At 43.6% G+C, this 15,038-nt stretch overlaps 1 protein-coding gene across 1 annotated transcript in view; it reads left to right on the plus strand.

The window, feature by feature from the left end:
* Positions 1–2,672: 2,672 nt before the first annotated feature.
* The window catches only part of OTUD7A (OTU deubiquitinase 7A), a 117,968-nt gene continuing 105,602 nt past the window's right edge, over positions 2,673–15,038 (plus strand). The window contains exon 1 of the mRNA XM_018552276.1: positions 2,673–2,735. The gene's annotated coding sequence lies outside the window, so the exon portion shown is untranslated. The remainder of the gene's footprint in view (positions 2,736–15,038) is intronic.

A 15,038-nucleotide genomic window follows, 5' to 3' on the forward strand; every position in this document is an offset into this window, starting at 1 on the left:
ATTTTCAAAGTTTTAACTAGGGATGTCCTAATACAATTTTTTCAAGAACAAGTACAGTACTTTCCCTCAGGTACTCGATAATACCAATTACCGATACTTTTTCTTAAAGGGACGTGACATTTTTTTCTAAAACAATACAGACTAATGATTTTAGAGCAGTTTCTTTATAATTATGAAGAACTGTAACTCGGAAGACTGTTTGGAAAAAATAAAAAAGCTGTTCTAGTGAGTAAATTGCCATCCTCCATATGGCAACCAGTCATTCATGTAATTGATAGGACAAACTCCGCTACTCAGTGCAAGTGTTTAACTCCCATCCGAAAACAACAGCCATATGTTAATCTTTACAAACCTTACAGAGCACTCATATGGGATATAGTCCATTCACTTCATCCTCTAGCCACCGCACCGCATATGATAGTCTCTGACTGTATAACATTCCTGTGCCTGTATATCTATATGCACATGAACCAGGCAGCCCATACTAAGGTTAGATAGAAAAAAACTGTGCTAGGAATTAAATAACACTCCAAGAGCAGCTGTGCTTAATAGGTGAGTACATCCAAAATAGAAAAAAAGAAAATAGCACTGCGCTTCAAACTCAAAAAAATATTCCTAAAATGTGAGAAAAATAGTATGAAAATTGTCACAATTATCATCAGCACAGGCATTGTGCAACACAGGTGTTGTGTATGACACAAAATTGTTTATCACTTTGTGACAATTTCACATTTCATACTATTTTTCCCACATTTTAGGAGTTTGAAGCGCAGTGCTATTTTCTTTTTAGCCCATGGTAAGCAAATGGGGGGGAAAAAGGAAACTCATCCATCCTCACTCACATGTGCCCACCTCTCTCGTGTCCCTCCGTCTCTCTCGTGGCCTTCTGGTATTCCGTGCTGCGTGGGGTGTTCTGTATTTGGTCTCTCATGGCCTTCTGGTAGCTGACGCTATGGGGGTAGTCCGTGCCTGGTCTCTCTCATGCTCTCAGGTGGTCGGTGCTATGTGGGGGGGATCCGTGTCTGGTCTCTCTCCTGCCCTCAGGTAGTCGGCGCTATGGTATTTCCGCGCTGGTGTCTTTGGCGGGAGGGAGGCGGTACTTGTGAGAGGAGGTGCTTTGTGGTCCTCAAATGGCTGCCTGGCAGGCTGCCCAGATGACCCCAGCAAGAGCAAGTCAGCCAAGCTAGCGTTGGGTCAGTGACTAAACTCTAATGGATTGTGGAGAAAGTCAGGTCGCCGACCTGGCTATGCTGTCAAACAGGGAGTCTGGATAACAAGACTGGCAAAACTGTATAATTGATAATAAAAGGGACTGCACTGCAAGGGTTAACTGCTCGTTTTGGTCTAGGGGCCAGAATACAGAAGATATGCTCACCTGATCCTTGGCCCTGCTGCAGTCAGCGCTCAGCTCTCTCTCTCCCCCCTCCTCTCTGGCTTTGGTATGTCCCTTGGCGCCTCACATCTAAAGCTGGTGAATGGACTGTACAGTATTAAGGTGCCCATACACCTTACGACCATCGCAAGACTTTTGTCTTGCGATGGTCGTATGCTTATTGAAAGCTCGTACGATCTGCCCACCTTGGACGGTCAGATCGTACTTGCAATCTTCGCAAGTCCGCCCCGCTGAGGGGCGGGCTTCCGATGACCGCAATGCAGAACAGGCAGTGTGCGCGTGCGACCGTACAGTAGAAACGGTCGCACGCCTTCCATACACTGTACGATTCTCGTACGATCGCGGGATTTTCCGCGATTCTCGTACGAGAATCGTACAGTGTATGGGCACCTTTAGACTTGATTATGTCAGTGGGGCTTAGGCCATTGGAGCCTAGGGAGAAGAGGCTGCAGGGACCAGTCTAGCAGTTTAATGGTATTGAAGATCAGGAGAGTGCATCTTCTTTAATCCAGCCTCTAGACCAAAATGAGCAGTTAACCCTTGCCGTGCGGGGATAGCCCCACTGGAAGGGTTAGTTTTGTTAGATCCTGGAGTTAGTTTTGTTAGATCCTGGAGTTCCTCTTTTAAGGCTGGTAGAACAGTTCCACAGTTTATTAAGCTGTTTGCCTGTGGTTCTCAGCATTAAGTTGGAAGGTAAAGACTGATAAGTGGGGTTTGTTGGGAGGGGGGTATTCTTTCCTTGGACCACTTTTGGAAGGTCCTGACCACTGCAGACCGATAACATCCCACAAGAGCGGCAGTTTTGGAGTTACTCTGACACTGTCATGTAGACATCACAATTTGGACCTTGTCAAAGTCGCTCAAATTCTTACTCTTGACCCTTTTTTCTGCTTCCAACACAACTTCAGGGACAAAATGTTTACTAGTTGACTAATATATCCCACCCACTTCCAGGTGCCACTGTAACAAATAATTAATGTTCTTCATATCACCTGCATAATGTTATGGCTGATCAGTGCATATTACAAAAATGTTGTCTCCACTCAGAACTAATACACTCATTAGTAACGGTCTGTTATTTGCATTATTTTAGATGATTTTTCCTTTGTTTGTGTGCTTTGCAAGAGGTCACTTTCTCTAAATTGCATCAGAGAATATTATTTCTGTAACCAAGAGTGTATAACATATTTTATTGATCATTTCAGATTTGTCATAAGAAAACACAGTGTGCAATCACATTGCCTGTGCCTGAAGGAAATCTACACCAGAGCAAGATGGAATGTAAACTGCCACCATACAGCATGTTACCTGCTTGAAGCATTTCTTTCAAAGCCTAATGAAAGTGAGTACAAACTGCATTATGAATGCCTTTTAATCAGCTCCAGAATCATTCATTGCTGCCATGACTAACGGTATCAAGGGATCTCGTTTTGTTCCAGCTGAATGTGAACAGTTGCTATCTGCTCTTTAAAGTCAATACACTTTATAGCGGCTCCAAGTGTCGGGGGCTTAATCTGTTGGCAGCTGAATTGGCATTACGGCTAGTGAGTAATAAAGGAAGTTTGTTCTAATCTGTCATTGTTAATGCAGCTGTGAAAGATTGCTGACAATAAATGGTTAATGCACCATGGGGGTGTATAAATGTTGGGAACCAGTTTCAGGGATGGCTGCTTGGTTTCTGATAGGGTGTATTATTTTTGGAGTAGTTATCCCTAAAAAATCATTCATTACATTTATTGGTGAGTTAAAGCTAAATTCTGGTAAACATGCATAATTGTATTCAGTATTGTATTCCTTACCTAACTCTTTGTAGTGATGCCTTGTGTTCTGTGCACTCTTCCGGTGTTATTTCTATGTTGTGGCGATGTAGAGATCGGGATAGATTCAGTAATTTAGCAAAAGGCAACTGGGCAGGGCTGACAGCATATTCTGCAAACTCCACTTTACACAATGCTGTATAGTGTGAGCCAACAGCAGGAAATTAAGAGTTGAGCACATTTTGGGAAATCAACAGGTATTTCTCTGTACTTGAAGAAGAAATCCAGGCAAAGAAAAACCTTGCCATTGCAGTAGGGCTTCCTCTGCAACTGCAAGGGTTAACTGCTCATTCTGTTATGGAGGCTCAAATAAAGAAGATACACTTACCTGATACTTGGTCCTGCTGGCTCCCTCCAGACTGCTAGACTAATCCACACAGCCTCTTCTTCTCTGTGCTCCAGCAGTCTAAGGACCACTGATGTCATCACGTCTAATGTTGATCCACTGACCTGCATTAGATGTGAGGACACAGAGGGACATTCCATAGCCAGAGCAGAAAGGGGGAGAGAAAGGGTTGCAGAGATGTACTGGATATGTTTTTATTGTTTTTTTATTTTGCCCTGGTATACACTTCAAAGTTAGATGATCTTTTATACAAATTCAGCCTTTACATGAACGGTACATGTCTATTTGATCAAATCAAATTGATAGTACCTCTTTCTTGCCATGAATGAAATAATTAAGTTCTTGAAATGGTTAGAATGTTTAGGCCTGTGGAGCCCAGCTTTTAAAAGGAGAAATTGAGAAATAGAACAACGTGGACTGGGGTGGTAATTAATAGTTACTGGCACAGAATTCCTTTTCAATTTTAATGGCACGGCTGGTACATATTTATACACATTAATATACCTAGGTGCTTTTGAATCCATTTGAGCTTCAGATTTTAGAGGGGGAGCGAGAGTACCAAATTAGGGTGTAGTGAGAAGGTCAGTGTTTTTAGGGTGTGGCCTATTGCAGGCTTGCTGGTGCTAGAGAAGGATGAGAGGAGCTGTACAAAAACATTGGAGGAGCATAAGAGTAACAGTAGAGTGCCTCTGAAGGTCCAGATAACCAATTCTGCTGAAGGCTGATTAGAGTAGCAGTACAGAGAGGTGCTTGATGCAGACAATTGGACCTGTAAAGAAAGAGGACCAGTAAATGGGGGTGCTGCAGGAGAACAAGAGGACCAGTAAATGGGGGTGCTGCAGAAGAACAAGAGGACCAGTAAATGGGGGTGCTGCAGATGAACAAGAGGACCAGTAAATGGGGGTGTTGGATGAGCACAAGAGGACCAGTAAAGAGGGGTGCTGGAGGAGCACAAGAGGACCAATAAAGGGGGGTGCTGGAGGAAGACAAGATGACCAGTAAGGAGAGGTGCTTGAGGAGGACAAGAGGACTAGAACAGGGAGTGCTAAAGTCAGACAGGAAAATGGATGAGTGGACCTCTATGGGAAATCATTACACGTGGATGAGATGTAAAAAGGTGCATGTGTGTTGCCTACATGGGGAAGAGATGGCATCTGGATGCACTATGGGAAGAAAACAAGTCGGCAGAGGCAGTGTGATGCTTTGGGCAATGTTCTGCTGGGGTCCTGCTATTCATATGGATGTTACTTTGACATGTACCACCTAACTAAACATGGTTGCTGACCAAGTGCACCCCTTCATTGAAACTATTCCATGATGGCATTGGCCTCTTTCAGCAGGATACTGCACCCTGCCACATAGCAAAAATGGTTCAATAATTGTATGTACCAATATTATTATGGTTTCAACTCTACTTGTTTCGGATGTGTTCACATCTTGCATTTCAATAAAACCTTTTGAATGGAAAAAATGGTTCAAGAATGGTTTGAGGAACACAAAAACGACTTTGAAGTGTTGACTTTGCCTCCAAATTTTCCAGCTCTCAATCCAATCGAGCATCTGTGGCATTTGCTTGAGAAACAAGTCTGATCCATGGAGTCCCACCTCGCAACTCACAGGACTGAAAGGATCTACTACTGACGGCTTGGTGCCCGATACCTCAGCATTCTGAGATCTAGTGGAGTCCATGCCTCGACAGGTCACGGCTGTTTTGGTGGCAAAAGGGGGACCTACTCAATATTAGGCGGGTGGTCATAATATTATGGCTGATCGGTGTATATATTATGCATAATAAAAGCACATAAAGGTGTGGTGCCGGTTGCTGGATGAGGTGAAGCTCTGCTGACTTCCATCATCCACTCATGTGCAAGCAAAAACACTTTTTTTTTCCCTGCACATGATTGGGTATTCTTTGCAAAGTTAATTCCTGCCAGATTCAGTTCGCTAAAACTGGCCATGCACCAGAAGAATTTTGTTAAAAGAATTGTTAAAACAAAGCATTTGTTCAGTTTATGTATAGGTAATGGGGTCAAATTGATGGCCGTTTTCAACCGTAGTGACATAAAAAATCGAAGGAGTAGGATGGGAAGTTTTTTTTTTTTTCTCGAATAAACCAAAACTTTTTTCGTTTTGGGAACTACAATCATCCCAAAATCAAATGTTAAAACCAAAACTAAATTAGGAATGACATTCGTCAAGTCTTTGATGGCATTATCAAGATTTTTCATATGAATGTTCATATGAACATCTACCAGTGTATGGCCAGCTTGATGGGAAAATGCCCTTGCATAGTGAACAGCATATTTAGTAAATCAACCCAGTCTCAGAAAAGCATAGCTCACATGCAGTAACCTGCACACCATCCCTGTGTGTTTTTACTGTACAGAATCTATATGGCTATTTAAATGTATTCCTAATAGTGTATAATATACAGAAAGGAAATACAATCGATGTTTCAGCTAGTAAAGCACTTGAGAAATGGTCACAATTCTTCGGTTAGGATGTCATAAACAAGTGGATCATGGACATGATCTTGCACGTGGTTATTTAAGGATCATGTAATACACATCCTATGTCACAATTGTTTTAGCTACTTACAACTTTTGATTACTGTGTCCTTTGGGGAGTATAAAATAAATACGTCCCGACAGGTCATCTGAAGTGGAGGTGCACTCAGTAGTGATGGTGGGTATATTAGGATTCTCTGCGTTCCATTACATATCAAACATTCCCTGATGGCATATTTTCAAGATGCGTACCCAACTAATTATGCATCTTCATGCTGTTAGTGCCAAATCCAGGAACAAGAACATCTGTTTTCTTTTCTTCAGGATTGACACATTAAACATTGCCGACAATGTCTTCTGCTAATATTTTAACATCATGGGAGAAACTTGTACGAATAGTATTGTGCTGAAATAATAGTTATTATGTTTACAATACAAATTATTGTTTACATTATGGAGAAATATATGTTAATTTATCCAGTAATTTCATCACTTTTACCCAGTATGAGTTTAAATGCTCTACCTCATGTGTTAACCGGACATAGGGAGGACCAGGCAGCTTTAGATAATGAAGGTACTTTCTATAACACATGAATAATTTATCTAATGCTTATTTTTTGTTTGAACACTAAACTGCAGATAGATATAAAACACATCAATAATTATAGTTACATGTGTTTGTGTATAGAACCGGCATAAGCATCTGACTCTGTCCTGATATATGCTTCTTGCATTATTCTGCATAGTAGCATTCAGACTGGGAGAGGAAGTGGCAATGCTATCAGCCATAGCTGGTTCTATCGTTTTGAACAGTGATGTCAGTCAACGATTTGCACGTGTCTGCAGGAAAGAGCAGGTGAACACCTAATCAGTTAGCTACTTCTCTTTCATTGTCCAGTCACAGGCTGGGGGCAGGTTGGTGACCACTCTGTATGGCGTAACTGTAGTAGAGCACTTTAGGTCACCAACTTGGCTCTACTATCTGGCAGGGATATATGGGCTAGCAGATTGTGTGAGCACAATTACAAGGTTTTGGCATTTGAAGCAGTTTCTTAATGTGTATTTCAGTTGTATTTAGCTGTTTGCATAGAGTTAAGCTTAAGGGTACATTCCTGTAAACATAAAAATGTATATTTAAATTCCCTCAGGGGTTACAGTCTATTTTCTGAGTTGCTCCCGGTTTCAATGTGGTCTTTATCTTTGCACCTGCCAGCCCTGCTAGCTAAATAATTCTAGTATCTTGAAACTGAGCTTGCAGAAATTGGGTTTCCCACCCATCTGTAGGAAGGCCTTACACAATACAGAATCATGTGGCCGGAGCCCGCAGCCCTGCTTAGAAGTACCTTGAGAAGCTTTTTTGAAATTACCTGCAGCAAGTTATGTACAACTGAGTGTATGATATAGTTTTAGCATAGTTGCAGTTTCTGCTGCATAACATTTACAGTTATAAATGACACAACAATGACCATATTTGTTCTTTGTATTGATCTCTGTGTGTTTAACTATATGCAGTGGTTTAACAACAATTAATTTTATCATGTTATTATACTAATTCATGTAACTGGGCTTTTAGCATATGAGCCTGAAGTTCTAAATTGGTACACATTGCCTTGCTGTGTCTTCATTATCAGATTTAGAGGTGGCATTGATGGGCTATATAGACTCATATGCAACATAGTTTGAACTAAGGTGCTTTGAATTGCTGTCACGTGGAGTTGCATTGAGCTGCTTTTGATTTGCTTTTGCACAAGCATGGGCTTGTATGGGGAAAGACAGCTCAGAAAACAAAAGCATGTACATGATCCCTCAGGCTGTTAAGCTGGCTTTGCATGACTCCAGCCATAGGTGGCCCTTTCAGCACCACCCAGCTCGACAAAAGTTGTTTTTTTTTTAAAAATAAATTCTTTATTTTAAAGTTTGCAATGTTACAATCAATCAGAAAAGGACAGATGCAGTAGACCTACATACAGAGTCAAGGCGTTGTTGGCAATATAAGGACTACCTGAGATAGGGCACATAAAGCCCACAACAGTTATACGTAGGGGTCACATAGGCAGTGATCTTGCATCCAGTAAATTACGGGCACCTTACACATTATAACATATTTTAGTATTTAGTGTGAGGTCTCGTGCACAGTCTGCAAAAGCAAAACGCACATTTTGAGGAGCAGCTAGGCTCCATGAGGACACGCGTACAAGAACAAAAATAAAATCTCCTGAGAAGAGGGATTAAAGTGACAGATGAAGGAAGCGAGGTAAGAAAAAAGGATCAGAGAGGACCAACAGAGGCCATTAAAGCTACAGATACATGCACCAGGTCCGACAAAGGGGTAGGTTACAGACACATGGGTATAGGAACTGATCAAGCTGTCATTTCCTCCATCACTCGGATATCGTCTACCTTTTTGAGCCAAAGTCCAAGTGATGGTGGGTCTGCACTTCTCCAACACAAGGGTACACAGGCCTTGGCTGCATTGAGAAGGTGTATTAGGAGAGACCTGCGACCTACGGGTCCTGGAGAGCGGGGACAGGTGAAGTAAGACTGCTGCAGGATTATCAGTTAATGAGAGCAGTGTAAGTCGTTCGACAATTCTAAAGACCGCATCCCAAAACTCTCTGAGGCGTGGGCAAGACCAAAAGATATGAAGGATGGAGCCCCTTCCAGTACCAGATCTCCAGCAGTTAGGGGAGGATTGAGGAAACATCCTATGGAGTGTGGTAAGGACTAGGTACCACCTTGTAAGGATTTTATATCCCATTTCCTGCACAGAGCTGGCCAGAGAGGCCTTGTGGGCGAAGTGCAGGATAGTATCCCTCTGCTCCTGAATAAAGGTAGCTCCCAAATCTCTCTCCCACTTAGCCAGAAACTCAGGCGCTCATGCGCTCTGGTGGATGAGCCAAGAGCGCATGAGCTTTGGACAGGCCGTGGTCAACAACCTCTCCCGTCAAACATATCTCAAACGGCGTAAGGTCCGCTCGTGGAGCGACCGAGCCAAGCAAACTTGCAAGAAAGTGTTGAAGCTGTAAGGTCTGCTATCTCGACAGGGGGGGAGTTACCAAGGCAGAAAGCTTTTCTAAACACATGTAGTCCTGAGCGGGCCAAAAGTGGGCTACACGGAACTTGTTGGAAGCCAGAAGATGGGCAAATTATTTTTCTTCCAGGCCAGGTATAAAGGTCGGGTCTCTGATTACCGGAGCCATCATCGACGGAGTTGCGCCTGTAGAAAGTACACCGGGCGCCTTCCTGAGGACATGAATAGTGTTACCCGGCAGCGGATGCTGCAGGGCTTCCCAGGGGAGGGTCTTCGACGTCCAGAGTAGACCTGTCAACGGCAAGGGGGAGTAGGCTCGTTCCAGGTGCAGCCATCGTTTATCAGAGGAGACATTACTCTACTCAAAGGCTCGTGCCATATATACAGCCATGTGGTACCGTACGGGGTCTGGGAATCCAATCCTCCCCTGAGTTTTGGGTAATGCCAGGATGGTCTTGTTCAGTCTGTGTGCTCCGTTTGCCCAGAGAAAGGATGCAAATACCCGGCGGACTGATTTTAGGAACGATATCGGAATCCGTAAAGGTAGAGTCTGTAGTAGGTAGAGCAACCTCAGAAAGACATTCATCTTCAGGACACTGTTCCTCCCGAACCAAGATTGGCTGCATTGAGAAGGTGTATTAGGAGAGACCTGCGACCTACGGGTCCTGGAGAGCGGGGACAGGTGAAGTAAGACTGCTGCAGGATTATCAGTTAATGAGAGCAGTGTAAGTCGTTCGACAATTCTAAAGACCGCATCCCAAAACTCTCTGAGGCGTGGGCAAGACCAAAAGATATGAAGGATGGAGCCCCTTCCAGTACCAGATCTCCAGCAGTTAGGGGAGGATTGAGGAAACATCCTATGGAGTGTGGTAAGGACTAGGTACCACCTTGTAAGGATTTTATATCCCATTTCCTGCACAGAGCTGGCCAGAGAGGCCTTGTGGGCGAAGTGCAGGATAGTATCCCTCTGCTCCTGAATAAAGGTAGCTCCCAAATCTCTCTCCCACTTAGCCAGAAACTCAGGCGCTCATGCGCTCTGGTGGATGAGCCAAGAGCGCATGAGCTTTGGACAGGCCGTGGTCAACAACCTCTCCCGTCAAACATATCTCAAACGGCGTAAGGTCCGCTCGTGGAGCGACCGAGCCAAGCAAACTTGCAAGAAAGTGTTGAAGCTGTAAGGTCTGCTATCTCGACAGGGGGGGAGTTACCAAGGCAGAAAGCTTTTCTAAACACATGTAGTCCTGAGCGGGCCAAAAGTGGGCTACACGGAACTTGTTGGAAGCCAGAAGATGGGCAAATTATTTTTCTTCCAGGCCAGGTATAAAGGTCGGGTCTCTGATTACCGGAGCCATCATCGACGGAGTTGCGCCTGTAGAAAGTACACCGGGCGCCTTCCTGAGGACATGAATAGTGTTACCCGGCAGCGGATGCTGCAGGGCTTCCCAGGGGAGGGTCTTCGACGTCCAGAGTAGACCTGTCAACGGCAAGGGGGAGTAGGCTCGTTCCAGGTGCAGCCATCGTTTATCAGAGGAGACATTACTCTACTCAAAGGCTCGTGCCATATATACAGCCATGTGGTACCGTACGGGGTCTGGGAATCCAATCCTCCCCTGAGTTTTGGGTAATGCCAGGATGGTCTTGTTCAGTCTGTGTGCTCCGTTTGCCCAGAGAAAGGATGCAAATACCCGGCGGACTGATTTTAGGAACGATATCGGAATCCGTAAAGGTAGAGTCTGTAGTAGGTAGAGCAACCTCAGAAAGACATTCATCTTCAGGACACTGTTCCTCCCGAACCAAGAGAGTGGTCGTCTGACCACCTGGCTAGGTGGCGCCGGACCGCCCTAGGTAGGTAATGTATGAGGATGACCACCGAAAAGGAAAAGCCGACTGTAAGCCTGACATGGAGTGTGCCGGGACTATGAGATTAAGGGCCTCCGATTTCTGCAGGACAAAAGTTGTTTTAAGTATTGACTGAGCCGGGTGGAAAATTATCGGCTGAACAGTTATCAGATGCAGTCACTGGGCATTCAGAAATCTGCAGGTACCTCTGAATACAATAGCCAGCCATGGAGATTGCTCCATTCTCAATGTTTAAAGTGATTTTAAAGTCATAAGGTTTTTTTATGCTATTTCAAATGCTGATGAAATCTCTTACAATGGACGCTACTCCTTGATGTTTAAAACGTTTCCTGCAGAATCGGCTGGTCCCCTGAACAGTGGCTCTGATATCCTGTTTTAGGGTGGCTCCTTTCCTTTGCAGAGTCCTATGGAGACACCCTTGTGTGTGCTAGTAAGCTGTGTGTGTCTCCACAAACACACAGGCACAGCAAGGAAACCCACTCTCCTCCCCCCTGCTCCTCTGCTTCCTCCCTTCACCCTTTTCCAAGCTAGTAGATGGGCAGCGGCTGCAGACTGTGCTGTTTCTTTTAATCTTGTGCTGGACGGCAAGTTCAGGGAAATCGAGCTGAGAGAGTTGGAGCCAGCTGTTTGGAAACATGATGACTGTAAGTGATTTGGCAAACTTATAGAACTACTTTGCTGAGCAATGTATATTTGTTTGATCCGGATTCATTATTGAAAAAAAGTTTGAGAGTTTAATACTACTTGAAGGTGGATGGTGAATCAAGTAGGTTGTTCACACAGATCACAGAAGTAAAAATTCACTAAACACAAGTAAACTTAGTATACTAAATTCTATTAAAAATTTACATTATTAGCTTGGAGCAGTTTTCTCCTTTGTTCTGGTTCAGGCCACCGAATCCAGCCATTTCATTAGCTTTAGACTAAAAGTCAGCTCAGCCTTTGATATAGTTACGTGGTACTCATGATATTAGTCCATGCATTTCCAAGGCTTATGGTCCCTGTCCAGTGGTGTGTTGGTTCTCCCTCTCTAGCTGACATTAATCATCACATTTGTGATCAGGCTGCATTTGTTACTGTCAGCTCTAGCCTGCTTCTGGCTGCTGCTGAGTAGTCACATTACTGGTTTACAGTGCAATATTTTGATTTGTGTCTTTTGTCAGCCATATAAGATCCCTTGGGTTTGGTCGCTGAAAGCTACTCCTGAACACACATATTTTTTTGCAACATGCATTTTGTTACTTTCTTGAAAGAAAGACATACATTTATAAAATAATATTTTCTAGTATCTTACAAATCTCATTTATTCTTGTACGGTTTTTATATGTAACTCTTTATTGCAGTTTGGCGCATAGAAATTCAAGTGTGATGAACTGCTGCAAAACCTAATATTGTAGTGCAACCAGAAAGGGTGGTTTTTGGCTTTTTACATAAATACTAATTTCCCTTCTCTGATAACCATTGCTATGGGTATGTCCTCAAACTTTGAGGTCTGCCAATATCTTGACATGTATTAAACAGGATTCTGTAGCATGAAGGGGTCACATCTTTGCTTATATATGTTTTTGAGACCGCCTATAGGACTTGATTATAACCTGCACCAAATGCCCATATTGGTCAGATTTCATTGTCAATCAATCATGTTAGATAAATCTGTTGAAGCCGGGCACCTGCAGCTTAGACAGGGGAGTATAACACATCTGCTAAAGTAGAGTATAGACAGCTTCAATCTTTTATGTAATTATGTGCAATTGATGTAACTGATATCTTAATAATAAATTGTACACAAGAATAACCATCTCATAAATAGTGAAAACGGATATTTATAGGTGGAAATTATTCGACTACAAGACATTTCAAAGTGTCAAGGATATAGTTTTGTTTCTACCTTTTTTTTTTTTTATTAAGAAGTCCCTATTAAGATTTCATAAAAGATAGAAATACAAATCAGTCTTGAGCCTCCGGGACACTGGATGGCCATGTATGAGTTGGATAAGGCCACTAACAAGGCTGTCTTAATAAAATGTCAGCCTCAAGGTGAATATGTGGTGTGGAATTCAAATGTGAGTATTCCACTATACATGATCTTTTTTTTTATTATTATTAGACTGTATATTTATTCTATGATGTAGGAAATTATGACCTATTTCTGGTATATTTAAATCTGTAGTTGCCAGTAGCAGAGATGATCAAACTAATCTGGACATATCAAGATCCCTCCTGAATTGGACATTTGGTCAGACAGTAGATATATGCAAAAAAAGAGTGTTTGATTATACCTTAATTTGTTTTAAGTGTGTCTGTTGGTCTTAATTTGCTTTTGATTACTGCATTTCAATATTAATATGAAGTTATCACATACCTGGTAGAGAACCGAGTAGTTGAGGAGGCCTCCTTTGCAACTCTTGTCCCACACCCCTGAGAGTGGAGACAGGGAGTGATAGGACAGAGAGCAGCAACAGTGCCAGAGGGTGTAGGGCACTGTGCCTGGGTAAGTCCCAAAGCTGGTCTCCAAGGTAGCAGGAAGCAGGTCTGGATGCAGCTGACAGGACAACAAGGAATACTGCTGGAGCAAGATGGAGTCAGATAGCCCAGGGTCAACACCACTCGGGCAACGAAGTACAAAATCGGCAGGCAGAAGAATAGTCGGGGAGCAAGTAGAGGTCAGGGGCAGGCAGCAGTCAGGCATAGTCGAAGGAGATCCGGATCAAGGCAAGAGAACACTAGAACAGGCAGAAGAACAGAACCATACACAGAAGCTGAAAGACCATTCAGCAATGATCCATAGGGCTATCAGGTTTAAGTAGGGCCAAATGCGTCTTTGCGCACATTTTCCATTGCATGCGCATTAGCGCATGTTTCCTGCAAATGCGGAAGACAGGCCTACGTACATGTGCAGAAGCACCCACACGCCAGCTATAATCTTACAGAAGTCAATGCAGAGTTTATGGTATGGTATAGTATGGGGTATGGCATTAGTTAGACCTATTTTTAATAGTAACTCTCAAGCAACCAAAAACTACATTTATCCGGAATCTACCAACGCCCATGGATGACGGGGAGTTTACTGTATTACTAACCAGTGGGTGATACTTAAGGCTGTGACACATTGGACGCAAAGGAGGGCGGAGCAGTGGCGCATCATTTCACTCTTGCGTGTCAGCTTGCGATAGCTTGCATAGCTGAGCGTACCTAGATGAAAAATGTTATCTTCAGCCAATCGGCTCGTGTATGTCATGATGCGAAGTCCATTTGGTTATTACGCGCAAGCCGATGGCAGAAGATGCAATCCTTCATCTGGCCGCGCTGCATGGGAACCTCCGTGCCTGACCGCTTTGTTTTGCTCTGCACGGCTTTTGCATGCAGTGTGTCACAGGCTTTATGTTTCTGGTCCTTTAGAGACGGACTACTAAATGGGATGTTTTCAAATCCTGATCATGGCTGTTAAGCCTCATGCTTGGGAATGAGACAGTGTAGAAGGCCCGGTTCACACCTGGGTGTTTTGTAGCGCGTTCCTACGCTCTGCAAAACGCTCAAACACAGAAATCCCATTATTTCCTATGGGTATGGTTCACACCTGGGCGTATTACAGGCCGTATGAACGCGCTACAAAACGCCCTATGTCCAAAGAAGTACAGGAGCTTCTTTGGGGCGTTTTTGTCGTGCGTATCCATTGGGATACAGCCAGGTAGCCCTCGGAAACGCGCGTTTGTCGTGTAAACCGCGTGACATGAAACGCGCGACAAACACACATATTCGATACGCCTAGGTGTGAACCCAGCCTTAAGACAAATGACAGTACACACGAGTTCCATCCTGTGTGGCACTGATAGGAAAGCAGACTTTAGCTTCTGTAGCGGCAACCTCTTATGCTTCCCAATCCAGGCCATTCCTAGAGTACAAAGTGCTTGTGTATGCAGGGCCTTATTAAAATTGAATTTGCACTTAAAGCCACTGGGAGCAACAAGGATCTGACTCATAGGCGTGCGCAGCCTGCGAAAGTACAAACACGCATATATGTAAAAATATATTTATCTGTTGAGTATCCCCTGATTAACACTCCAGATTTCTTTAAGCTGTGGAA

This window comes from Nanorana parkeri, unplaced genomic scaffold, assembly GCF_000935625.1.
Source record: "Nanorana parkeri isolate BGI_ZX_2015 unplaced genomic scaffold, ASM93562v1 scaffold82, whole genome shotgun sequence".
In the NCBI taxonomy this organism is placed as follows: domain Eukaryota; kingdom Metazoa; phylum Chordata; class Amphibia; order Anura; family Dicroglossidae; genus Nanorana; species Nanorana parkeri.